The sequence below is a fragment of the Heloderma suspectum genome, chromosome 5, assembly GCF_057233095.1.
Source record: "Heloderma suspectum isolate Gila_16-S chromosome 5, 16-S_ref, whole genome shotgun sequence".
Taxonomy (NCBI): domain Eukaryota; kingdom Metazoa; phylum Chordata; class Lepidosauria; order Squamata; family Helodermatidae; genus Heloderma; species Heloderma suspectum.
This window is the reverse complement of record NC_139462.1, coordinates 22,668,126-22,681,193: the sequence shown is the minus strand read 5'-3', so window position 1 is coordinate 22,681,193 and position 13,068 is coordinate 22,668,126. Positions and strand designations below refer to the sequence as shown.

The following is a 13,068-nucleotide window of genomic DNA, read 5'->3' as shown; positions in this document are numbered from 1 at the left end:
GTACTGGATTTAGACTGCAGAAACCTGGATTCAAATCCCAATTCATCACGATGCAGCCATGAGATTGGGTTAGCTTAATCGATCTCATAGGGTTTTTGCGGAGATGCTGTTGGGGACGGGCATGGGTCTTGCCTTGAACAGCTTGAGGGTGGGATACGTATCTCTACATCACAACAGCTAAAGAAGGTGCAAGCTGAGATGTTTTGCTCTAAGATGTTAATATTTCTGTTATGTTACTCACTGTAGTCTCCGTGTGTCTTAGTAATGCTCAGACTGGGAAGAAATCCCTAACATTATTCCCTCAGTCCTGGAGGTAAAACAGAATATGATGGCTAAAATGGTGGTGATGTGCAGGGGTCTGCAGGTTTTGGCTCACCTTGCAGGCTGAGCAAAAACATGTAGTCACCAGCTTCTGAGGAAAGTCTGGATGGGAGGATGCCCTGCTGGGTGCCACAGTCTGAAGGTGCCTCATGCACCTTCACCCAACAGCATCCAGCACGGTCAGCCCTACCATTAGTCCCCTAACCCACCTGCCCTGCCCCATAACCCACCTGCATCCAGTGGAGGATGCTGTTCCATTGCCAGTGCTGAAGAAACAGTCCAGTTGGCTTTTGCACATGGAAAAGGAGAGGGCACCACCTTCACCTCAGGTGGCAAAAAGCCTTGGGCCGGACCTGGCATCCAGTGCTCTCCCCATGCCTTTCTTGCTCTGAGCAGGAAAGCCCAATAGGGTGGGGGATTGCCTGTTTGCTCCTGTGTGGCCAGAGCTCTTTGGGCTGCCAAACAGTCACTGTCTTTCTTCCCAGCTTTGGACCTCAGGAGGTGACAGGGATTGTTCTGCAGCTTCAAAGTTAGGAGGAAGGCTGGCCACTCATCATGCTTGCCAAAGGGATGGCACCACACTCGGTGTGCCAGTTGAAATGGTTGAAACCTGTTTCTGGCACCCCTTTAGCGCAGGGGTGTTGAACACAAGGCCCATAGGCCAAATCTGGCCTTCCTGCAGCCCCAGTCCAGCCCTCTGGGGCTCACTAGATGGCACCTCCTCCTTGCCATGGCCCCATCCCATTTCTACCAACCACTGACTGGTGGTTTCTTGGCTTTTGCATGGGTTTCCCCCCATTCTTGTCATGCCTCAGCTAGAGGACTCCCCACTCCTCCTCCAAGGAGTGAGAGCTCCCAGAGATGGATGAAACCACTGAACCATCTGTATCATGAGACATGGGGGAGCCTGGGCCCTCTGGGGAGAGGACCATGGCTCAATTACCACAGGAAGAGGGGAGCTCTGCTTCAAAAAAAGCAGCTGAGTGACCCCCCCCCTCCAGTCCCAGAGAGCATCATTGCCTTAAGAGGCTAATCAGCAGGGCTCCTGTAAGAAGAAGTGCTGGACTACAAGGATAGACTCCTCAGGAGGTAGTGACTCCTTATGAGCAGGGCTCTGACCAGAGAGCTCTAATGTACTGCAGCTGAGCTCTGGGTGGGGCTCAGCAAGCTTTGGTGTTAAAAGCCTTCAGTGTCTGCCTAGCCAGTGCTAAAAACAACAGTATTCTTCTAGGTTCTGTGCCTTTTATGGTGCCTCTTGCTTAGTCCCTTCACTCAAGAGTCTGTTGCAGCCAATGCAGGACAATTCTGGAAGATTTAAATGCCTCTCCTAAGGCTTAGTTACTTGCTGTAAGGCCTTTTAGCTAAAATATCCTGGTATTTTGGTTCCATCTCCTTTTGCATTTAGCATCTCCTGCCACTGGGATGCAGCCCCCAAGAGCTTCTCTGAAATTGATTCCAGCCCTGGAGATGAAAGAGGTTCAAAACCCCTGCTTTAGCATATTATGCATGATTGTAAAAAAAAATTGTTTTGACCTTCGAAAAGGAAAGTATCTCCTCATTTACTACACAAGGGTCCAGTTCCAGTCTTTCATTAAGACCTACTTCAGGTGCAGTCTCTATCTCACTGAAGTCAATGTTGCAAACAGCCAGTGATTTTAATGGCTCTGGATTCCACCCCTTAATCTATTTGTTCTACTTCATCATCCAGTACATTGTTGAAATGGTTGAAACCTGTTTCTGGCACCCCTTTAGTACAGGGGTGTTGAATGCAAGGCCTGTAGGCCAAATCTGGCCTTCCTGCAGCCCCAGTCCAGCCCTCTGGGGCTCACTAGATGGCACCTCCACCTTGCCATGGCCCCATCCCATTTCTAGGGATTCCCAGTTCACAATGTACTGGAAATACTTTTGAGTCACAAGGCTACCTGCGATCCCGCAACAGATAATTATTCCCAAGATCTTTTTATTAGTTATGCACAAAATATCACAGTGCATCTCGACAAAGTGATGAGGCTTTTAAGCCTTAAGAAATATTAAGCCCTGCCTGCAGATTGAATGGCAGTTCAAGGCCAAAGGGAGTTGGAGGGAATTGGCAGATAGATTGCCATTTTGAACATGTTCCTCTGCAAAAATCAATGTCCCTGTGCATAGAAAACTAGGACATTGGGAAGAACAGTTTCTAACCTCTCTCTGATATGTTAGAGTTTTTTAAAAAATATACGAAGAGTTTGTTTTTACATGGGAGAAATGTTTTAAAAAATGCAATCCATCACTTACCACCTGGAGTGGTACAGTCCTTCCAGGAATGTGATTTTACCAAAAGTATAGCTCTTAAAATAGCAAAAATAAAAATGTGGTTAAGGAGGGAAACTCAGCAAACCCTGATTCTGGAGCAAGAAACTCACATCCAGTTTGTCCAAATGTGCCTTAACTCCTTAAGGTTTTAAAAATTGAGATTTCACAACCCCAAGGAGCCTCTTCCATTGCGACACTAATCTTATAATTTGATGTACAAACACCTGTAATTTAACCCAAACTGGGGAGAGGTAACAAGTGGAGTACTGCAGGGTTCAGTGCTGGGCCCAGTGCTCTTCTTCAACATTTTTATTAATGACTTGGAGGAGGAGGTGACGGGAATGCTGATCAAATTTGCAGATGACACAAAATTGGGTGGGATAGCTAATGCCCTAGAAGACAGAAACAAAATTCAGTGTGATCTTGATAGACTGGAGCACTGGGCAGAAAACCACAGAATGAAATTTAATAGGGATAAATGCCAAGTTCTGCACCTAGGAAAAAGAAACCAAATGCACAATTACAAGACAGGGAATATGTGGCTCACCAACACTACAAACGAGAAGGATTTTGGAATTGTTGTCGACCACCAGCTGGATATGAGCCAACAATGTGATGTGGCTGCAAAAAAGGCAAATACTATTTTGGGCTGCATTAATAGAAGCATAGCTTCCAAATCCCGGGAAGTACTAGTTCCCCTCTACTCAGCACTGGTTAGGCCTCATCTGGAGTACTGTGTCCAGTAGTGGGCACCACACTTTAAGAAGGATGCAGACAAGCTGGAGAGGGTTCAGAGGAGGGCAACAAAGATGATCAGGGGACTGGAAACAAAGCCCTGGAAGCCAGATTCCAGCTGAACATCAGGAAAAACTTCCTGACTGTTAGAGCAATATGACAATGGAACCAATTACCTGGGGAGGTGGTGGGCTCTCCCACATTGGAAGCATTCAAGATGAAGCTGGACAGCCATCTGTTGGGGATGCTCTGACTTGGATTCCTGCATTGAGCAGGGGGTTGGACTTGATGGTCTTGTAGTCCCCTCCCTACCCTGCTGTTCTATGATTCTATGAACACATTGCTGCTTCTCCTGTTCCCAGAGAATTGGGTGGACAAATGTTATTCATACCTCTTTCTGACATCTCCCCCCACCCCATGCAGAACACTTCTCCTCTTTTCCCCATATGTTTTCCCCTTTAATCATCTTTGTTAGCCCTCCTTTATACACTTTCCAAAGTTTAAATGTCATCTAGAATTGTGGTGATTCAATGCAATATTCTTATGACTGGTTTTCATTACACTGCTAGTTTCTCTAGCTTGAGCTAATTGGGAGCTTGGAAACTGCTTCAAAGTGCAGCAGAGAATAAAGGGGCCTGGGAACTCTAAGCTTTCTGTCTGTACTGTATTTGGAGACTTGAAAAATGGGAAGGTTTGCAATTTGGTCTGCATGCTATTGAGCAGTGAAATCTCTAATCATCTGAAGCTGCAGTTATGTATAATTCCTTCTATTCTCAATGTTCAGGCTGTGAGTGCCGATGGTTATGTACCCAACACTAGATCAACCCATGCACAAGAAGGAGGTATCAGCAGGCTTGTGGGAACCCCCAGGATTGGAGAATTACAAAGCATTTTGAGAAAAATACCCCAAGATGGGTGGAACCCCCAAACAGCCCAATGATGACCACGGGTGTTCAGTGACCCCATGGAATGGTGATTGACTGTTGGAAAAACTGGAAAATCAGGTTGTGGAGGGGGAATGGAATGGAGTGGCTGGAATCCTGAATAGCAGCACTTCATACTGCAACATTTTGTTGTAGGTCCTACTGGTTTTGTTACATAATCAAAACCAAAATCTGCATGGAATCCAGCAATATCTTTTGACTCCTTCATGAACTCTGCATATTCTCCTTTTTTTCTCCATCTTTCTCAGCATTTCTGACTCTCCCAATATTGTATGCCACAATTTTCACAGAAGGAAGTGCTTTATGGCTGCAAATCCCATAAACTACACAATTTACAGCTATAATTTCCCTGCGATTGGCTAATGGTGGCCACCATTAGCCTATCACGAATGGAGAAGACCTGCCTCATAGGGAATCCAGCAGACCTGGAGGTGAGTAGAGCTGGTCTGCTGTGGACTTTGCAGGTCGGATTCTTGAAAATCTGGTCTTATTTGAATCCACTGCAGATTTCTCCACCATCCCTAGAGAGAGCCCACTCCCCACTCTAAGTAATTGAGTCCATTGTTGAGAACTGCTCTTACCATCAAGATGTTTCTTTTAATGTTCAACTGAAATCTACCCTCCTGTACATTAAAGCTCATTAGATCTAGTCTCTTCACCCACTCCTCCTGGGCAGCAGGGAACAAGGCTTTGCCTTCACCTTTCTGAAATCCTTCAGCTATTTGAAAAGTGCCATCATGCCTCCACGGCCTGAGTCTTCTCTTCTCCAGAATGGGTGAATTGCTTCTACTAAAAAGTGTTTGTGAAGTGATATGAAAACTGTCTGTATTGATCTGTGCTGGCTTCTTCACACATGCAAGTTATCCTCTGATTGTCATGAGCATGCATGTGGGAATCAGCCCTGTGACCCCTGGGAACCAGCATGTATTGAACTGAGCTCTTGAGTCATCTGCACTGGTGTAATTGATTTCAGTTGAGCTACACCAGTGTAAGTGACTCGGGAGTTCAGTTCAATACATGTTGGTTCCCAGAGGTCACGGGGCTGATTTCCACATGCAAGTTCATGGTATTCCATCAGTTATATTTTATTTATCACTTGTGTTCTGTCCATCCTTTAAGGTGCTCAGGATGATGGATATGGGGTTACTCCATTGTGTCTCTCACAATGCAGAGGTGGGTTAGATCACATTTACTCTTGCCATCTGTGGGAGGAAGTGGATGGGGTTCCCTTGGCCCCCTCAGGTGATACTGGGCAAAGGGTTGTGCATCCCTGTACTTCAAGTCAAGCAGTAATTTAGATTATAATGTGCAATTCTTAAACCATTTTGTGATACCCCATGTAAGCCACTGAAGCATAGAGCCCATGGCTCAGCAATAGTTCACATGCAGTATGGTTCTAGGTTCAACACCCAGCAGTTTCAAAAAGGATCTCTGGTAACAAGGCTGAGAAAGTTGACAGTACTTAGCTAGTTTGGGCCCATAGCTGCACTTATGATGAGGGTTTAATGTGTGCTTTACCTGCATTAGCATGCTTGTTGCACACTGTGGTCTGAATTATTAGGAAGGGCTTATGCTTGCTATATGCTTTCAACTGCATAACATTTGGTCCTTGCCAATTCTATCAAACAATTTTTTCCAAAGCAGTGCTTATTATAGATCAAAAAGTATGCGCATGTGTGAAAGTGTGCAGTATGCATGAGATCCAAATGAAAGATGTGACAAAACAGCTGACTGTCCCCGTTAATAAGGTTGGATCTAGAGTTAGTCATACTTAGACTAACTTAAATGCTATTGATTTCAGTGGCCCTACTCTGACTAAATCTGGATCCAGTCCATAGTCCTTACCTCCCACTGAGTGTATTGGACTATCTTTAGAAAACAATGGCCTGATAATAAGTCAGTGTCAGCTCCTCTCTCCGCCCTACCCTTACATCCTGGTACCACAGTAAAGGTCTTGGGAGGTTTACTCCTACCAGGCTGAGGAGCATTTGCAAGTGGAGTTCAAGCGAGTTGCTCAGTGTAAGGAGAGTAGGAATTCTCATTGACCAGACATAGTCAGTGTGTAGACAATGGGATCAAGACTTAATGGCTGGGAAGGAGCAGAGAATAGGTGATGGGAGCAGGAGACAGTTTGCCAAAAGCTGGGTTCAGGACCAAGGCCAGCAACAAGGCAGCTTGTTACAGTTTCCCCCAAAGTTAGAAGTTCTTTCAGCTCTTTAGAGTAAGAAGCCAGCAGTCATTTAAATGAATCACACTTCCTTCCCCACCCCGTTTTCCTTGTGTGTCATGTCTTTTTAGATTGTAAGCCTGCAGACAGGGTCTATCCTGAATTTTTGTAAACTGCTCTGGGAGCCTTTTTGGTTGAAGAGCAGGATAACAGTTCAATCAATCAATCAATGGATGGGAATTCCCTGTAATTGCATCCCGACAAGAAGGCTCTGAATGGGTGTTTCATTGGCCTTGTTCCTTTGTAGCCTAGGATTCTTCTTCAGATGAGAAACTTCCAGATCCATGCACCTCTGGAATAGCATGTTGTACCTGATATATTAAAAAGAAGTGTGACTCACCATATGCTGGAGTGCAGCCTGCCACTTGAAGGCCAATTAAACAAATTAAAGATAGATCCAAACATACTCAAGATAGAGTCATATGACTCAGTCGTTCATTAATGTACTTTAATCTCCCCTTTGTCTTACAATCTGTTTGTGTACAGAATAGTCTCTTTGGGCAGGTTTCCTAATAATCTGGCCCAAAATAAATAAATCTGTGACTGACGTCAGTAGCATTTTAAAATGTTCTTTTGCTCGAGCACACGTTCTCGACCACATGTTACTTAAGGACATTTAGAAAGAAAAGAATGCATAATACTGAAATGCTGGGTAGTTAATTTAAAGGGCAGAGGAATTGCCAAAATAAGTGATAACTAAAATAATCAGGGGGCTGGAGCATCTCCCCTATGAGGAAAGGTTACAACAGCTGGGATTTTTTTAGCCTGGAAAAAAGGTGAGTAAGAGAGACATGACAGAGGTGTACAAAATTATGCATGATGTGGAGAAAGTGGATAGGGAGACATTTTTCTCCCTCTCTCATCATACTAGAACCTGGAGTCATTCCATGAAGATGATTGGTGGGAGATTCAGGACAGATAAACAGAAGGACTTCACACAGTGCATAGTTAAACTATGGAACTCATTACTACAAGATGTGGTGATGGCCACCAATTTGGATGGCTTTAAAAGGGGGTTGGACAAATTCCTGGAGGATAAGGCTATCAATGGCTACTAGCCCTGATGGCTATATGATACCTCCAGTATCAGAGGCAGTATGCATCTGTACACCAGTTGCTGGGGAACATTGGTGGGAGGGTGCTGTTGCACTCATATCCTGCATGTTAGTTTCCAGTGGGCAGCTGGGTGGCTGCTTTGTGAACAGAATGCTGGACTAGATGGATTCTTGGTCTGATCTAGCATGGTTCTTATGTTCTTAAGTGCACTAGAGGTACCTTTCTACACCTGTGCATGTGTATTGGGAAGACTCATATTAACGTTGCATAGTTTAACAATCTGAGTGCTATTTCTGCCTGTTATAAAGCACCAGAGATATATCTGTGTTTTGGAGGCAAATGAAGCTAAAGTCATGTTAAGTGTGAAGAATATTATAGTTTGTCTTGAAAGTATATTAAACACAGTTCTTGACGTGGTTCATTACATATCTCTAGGTGGCTTTACCAGTGACATTTATCTCAGGAATAGTTTTTTTTTTAAATTGATCTTATTTTCCCAGAATGTCTCACATTTACTCTACAGGGATGCATATGAAATTATGGAAGCCCTAGCTGCAACTTTCTCTTTTTAATCATGAAGCTCTTTTACTATGAGCAAAGGAAACAGAAACCCAGGTGATTTATAAGAAGTCTCTGCCTTTTTAGGCTGTGGTTTACAACTGGTGTCACATGAAGGCTTCTTGGAAGCAATAAACATTTCTCTGTAATACTACCTCATCACCTCCCACTGTGTTCAGCCTGGGGGCTGGGATGGACTTAAAGGATGGTTCATTCTCATGCTTCCTTGACAGTGTGCTTGCAGGGGTTAAATACTGGATGATTATAGGCTACATATTGCTAGACAGTATCTGGATCTTTGTCCTGTTGAAAAAAAGGAAAGTCCTTATCAATAAGGAACAGAATGAAGAATTGGATAAATAACTAATAGAGCAATCAAGCATAAAGCAGGAGAATCTTAGCTAAGTGTTAGGTTTAGAGAAAAACATACTATGGCAATCCAACCCTGTGAAAGTTCTCTCTCTCTTTCTGTGTGTTGTGTGTGTGTGAATATTAAAAATACTTATTAAAAACACAATTCTATGCATGTTTAGACAGAAAAAAGTCTTACATCTCCCAGAATTCCCCAGCCAGGATGGGGAATGCTGGGAGTTGTAAGACTTTTTTTCTGCCTAAACATGCGTAGAATTGCACCCTTATTTATTTATTTCATTTCTATGCTGCCAATAGCCAAAGCTCTCTCCGTAATGTCAACAGACACTATGGCTTCAGCCCTAAGCACACTTGCAGCAGTCCTATGCCTACTTACTCAGATGTGAAACTCACTTTGTACAGTGGTGTTTATTCCCAGGAAAGTGTGCGTGGGACTGTAGTCTAATGGGGAGTTACATTGAACCCAGCGGGACTTATAGTTGAGTAATCATGCTTTGGATAGAGCTGCAAATTTCTACACTCCCCCTAACCAGATATGCAATGAAAGCTAATCATCTCTAAGGATAGGTGCACACAATTTATTATTGTGTAACTGTACAATATTATCTCTGCAGCTATCACATGATAATCTGAGACTCGTCATAAATTTATATACCGTTTTTCAATTCAGATTCTGAAGGCAGTTCACAACAGTATGTTGTAGGTTAGAACAGAATAAAAACATAACAAAGTCAGTTAATAAACAGACTGAAAGATATACAGAAGTGCACATAACAGGAAGGCATGACTTAAACCGATGGCATTCTTTGTCCGAAAGGAAACTTTTCCGTGGCTGTCCAAACGGGACTAATAAGATGAACCTGGGAAATCCATTTTGGAAGGGAATTCTGCATACTGGGAGCCGCCACTCACACCCCAAAATGATGATGATGTTGATGATGATGCACATTTTTATCAGATCAGTCCTTTCTGGTGATCTGTTGAGTTTTCATTAAGGATGTGTGAACATCCCCTGATTTTTGATGTCATTGTTGCTAGCCATACCAGAATACTTTTAGCTTCTCTTGAAATTCCTCATGTGTTTTGTGCATGAAGGACCCCCTAGATTGGCTTTGCCATTCACTTTAGGCAACCCCTTTTTCCTTTTGTGCTGTGACTTTTAAAGTGTAGGCCTTAAGGCAGGAACTTTCTGATTATTGATCTTTGCAAGCCATCCTCAGAGCCTGTTTTGGCTGAAGAATGGGGTGAAAATGCTTTAAGTAAATAAAATCTTGCTGCAATCAATAAAAGTGTGGACCTTTCCAGATACATTTGAGTCGACTTATTGAAACTCCTTGGAAAAGACAGCATACTTAACATATAGAAAAACTGACTGTATCAATCCAGTACCAGGGTCAAATGTACCACAAGAAGCCTGGGGTCAAATGTACCCCATAAAAAATTCATCAGATTACATTTGAGGAGAAATCCTCAGATGTTCTCAGATTTCACCTGAGGAGGAATTCCTTAGACTTCACCCAAGAAGGAATCCCCAAATTTAGTAGTTCTCAAACATTTCCCCCCCTTACGAACCACTTGAAAATTGCTGTGGGTCTTGGCAGACCACTTCATAAACTTCTTTTTAAAGTTAAAGCACATATAAGTCATGTTCAAATAGCAATTTTTTCCTTCAGTGCTGGTGTCATCAAACCTGTGCCATATTGTTAGCCTCCTTTGGCCCTGTTTAAAATGGCCTCGCTCTCCGTTGTCAGAAAAATAAGTCAAGTGCTGTGCAAGCTTTCCATAGTCTACCTGAATGAAGTGCACAGATGATGAGTGGTCCATGGAGTACATTTGAGAACCTTTGCCCAAATTCACTCTTAACTTAGTTTTTAGATGAAATTTCAAGGGCATTGCTAATTTTAATGTTTAGGTCTTTGGGGGTTTAAGATTTAAGGAGGTTTAAGGAACTCCTGAGCTTCTGTCTCTGAATTTATTCAAAAAATGCTACTGAGCAAAGCTATACCAGTGTTCCTTGTTCTCTGTCTTGCCACACTCTGGTATGACAGTCTTCCTCTCCTCCACCCCTTTCCGTGTCTTTAACCATTTTGTCTCCTTTCCCCTGTTGATCAGTTTAAGAGTCAGACAAATTATATGTGAATTTTTTAATAGCCTTAATTTACTGCCATCATTTCTCTTTCTGGTAGTGTGGGGTTTCTTGGAGGAAGCTAAACCTTTTCTGCTGGGATTTAAATTGGTATTTTACCTACTTAAATTATTACCTTATGTTCACACCCACTTTGTCCACTTATTCCAAGAATAATTTAAAAGACTACTTTAGAGCCAATGGAGAAACAAGTACTAATTTTTTAATGTCATCAAGAAGGGGAGAAAAACCAAAGACACAATTAGCATAACCTTCCATTGAAAGACAAATTGACTGTACCAATCCAGCAGTGGGGATAAATGTACCCTGTACAAATAAAATACCTGGTGGAAGTTATTAAGCATGACACCATTTGTAAGGTAAGCAAACCATGTCTATACTGAGATCTTCCCTTTTGAAATAAAACAATATAGTTGGAAATAAGTCATCATGGTAAACAAAACCTAACACTGTACTGTACAAAAATGCTACCTTTCAGGGCAATTCTATGGTCCCTGCAAGAGTGTCCCAAGTACCACAGGAAATAGTGGATTCCCCCTCCCAAGACCACAGACACAGCTATGACCTCAGGAGGGAAAACCTGCATAGGGATTCCCCCAGCCCCCAGACTCCATGGCGGTTTCTCTTCTGAGGACACAATAGTGTCCTCTGAAGAGGTTGGGAAGGGTTAAAAGGGGACATGCCCATTGGTGGGGAGGAGAGGGAATGGGGAGCATCTGGAAACACCTCATATACAAGCTTCTCTTTCTCCTGGCCCCTCCTCCCAGGTGAGTGAGTGAGTGAGCTGGATGAGCTCAGAGACCTAACTAGCTCTAAAAAAACAAAATGGAGGAACAGGAGGCGGCAAAAAGCTCTGCCACTTTTCCTGCTCTGGCCAGCAGATATTGGAGCCCTCTGACTATAGAGCATCACTCCCTTAGGAATCGTATTATAATAATGAATTATCACTGGCTTGGATTTGTTGTCAGGGATCGCTGCCTCTTTGTGCATTGTAGAAAGGAGAATCAATGTCATTTCTGTGATACATAACTAACAAGTGCCAAATCTTTTTGAAAGCCCCCAAATGCTGTTTTTCACATGTCTGGATTTGTGAATAAGGGATGTTAGGGGAAAGTTTGCCTGTTTTCCATGTCAGGATCAGTCCCCCCACCCCCCATAGCTAACTCCTTGACTAGTGGCATCCGGGTGAAAAAGTTATCAGTTGTTATAGTTCATCTAGAACCCACCCAACTGCTGTTCTTAAACAGAGGCTGTCAGAACCATGCCCAGGATCCTGCTGTGGCTTGTTAGGAACTTTTGAAAAGAATCTCCTGGTGAGGAGAGCCCCTGTACTACCAAGGCGCCCCCTTACTCCCAAGGAGTCCTCTGCTACAGCCGGGTACTTCTCCTGGGCTCAGGGAGTCTGGCCTGCTTCTTTAGTTTACATTGCTCCTGGTGGCTTGGAGGTCTCTCCTCTTCTGCCTCTGAAGTGGATCCCCCTAGTACAGAGGAACATAGGAAGTTGATTTATACTGAGTCAGACCATAAGTTCATCTAGTGGTCCTCCAGGGTTTCAGGCAGGAGTTTTTCCTACCCTACCTGGAGATCGAACCTTGGGCCTATGGGGGCAAGACCATTTAACACAGATCTTTACACTCCTTTACCACTTAGTCATATGCAGTCAGGATATGTACAGGCTGACAATAAGTCAGTAAGGATACACCAAGTTGCATGTAGTTGGGTCCCAAGATCACCTCCCATGCGATTTCTGGCTGTTTTCCTTTTATCCAGCTAATTCGCCAAGTGCCATTAGGAACATAGGAAGCCGCCTTACACCAAGTCAGACTATTGGTCCATCTAGCCCAGTATTGTTGACACTGACTGGCAGCAGCTCTTCAGGGTTTCCGGAAGGACTTATCTGGAGATGCCAGAAGGTCCTAGGGGAGTGAACCTGGGACCATCTGCATGCAAAGCTTGTGCTCTGCTACTGAGCTGTGGCCTCTCCCCTTCTGTCTTCCCTGTTCTACTGCTCCCTAAGCTCAGTGCATTTGAACGGAAGCCCATATGAAACACAGCCTTTTGATATCTTGGTGATGCTTCAGTTACATCATCCAAGGTTGACTTAATGGGACTTAGATGTTCGACACCCCTGTAGTGAGAGGGCATAATTATCTGCTAGGCTTCCAGAAACCATTGAGATAGTGATTAATATTAAATGCTTAAAAAAAAAAAAGATAGGTGGAGAAAAAAAATCTAAACCATCTGTGGAGTAGAAAGCTTCTGGAGTGAGTCACTGAGCAATGAGACAGCAATCTGAGCTGTTGCAGCGCAATGCCGAAAAGGTCACATGCTTGCTTTTTGGAAACAAGGTTATAATTCATTCATTAAAAATTTAGCACATGTGTATTTTAGGCTGAGATCACCGTGGGAGCTTTTGC

The 13,068-nt window shown here is 43.5% G+C and overlaps 1 protein-coding gene across 9 annotated transcripts in view; it reads left to right on the top strand.

Moving 5' to 3' along the window:
• MAPK10 (mitogen-activated protein kinase 10) overlaps positions 1–13,068 on the top strand; it is a 413,215-nt gene that overhangs the window by 218,728 nt on the left and 181,419 nt on the right. The window lies entirely within an intron of this gene.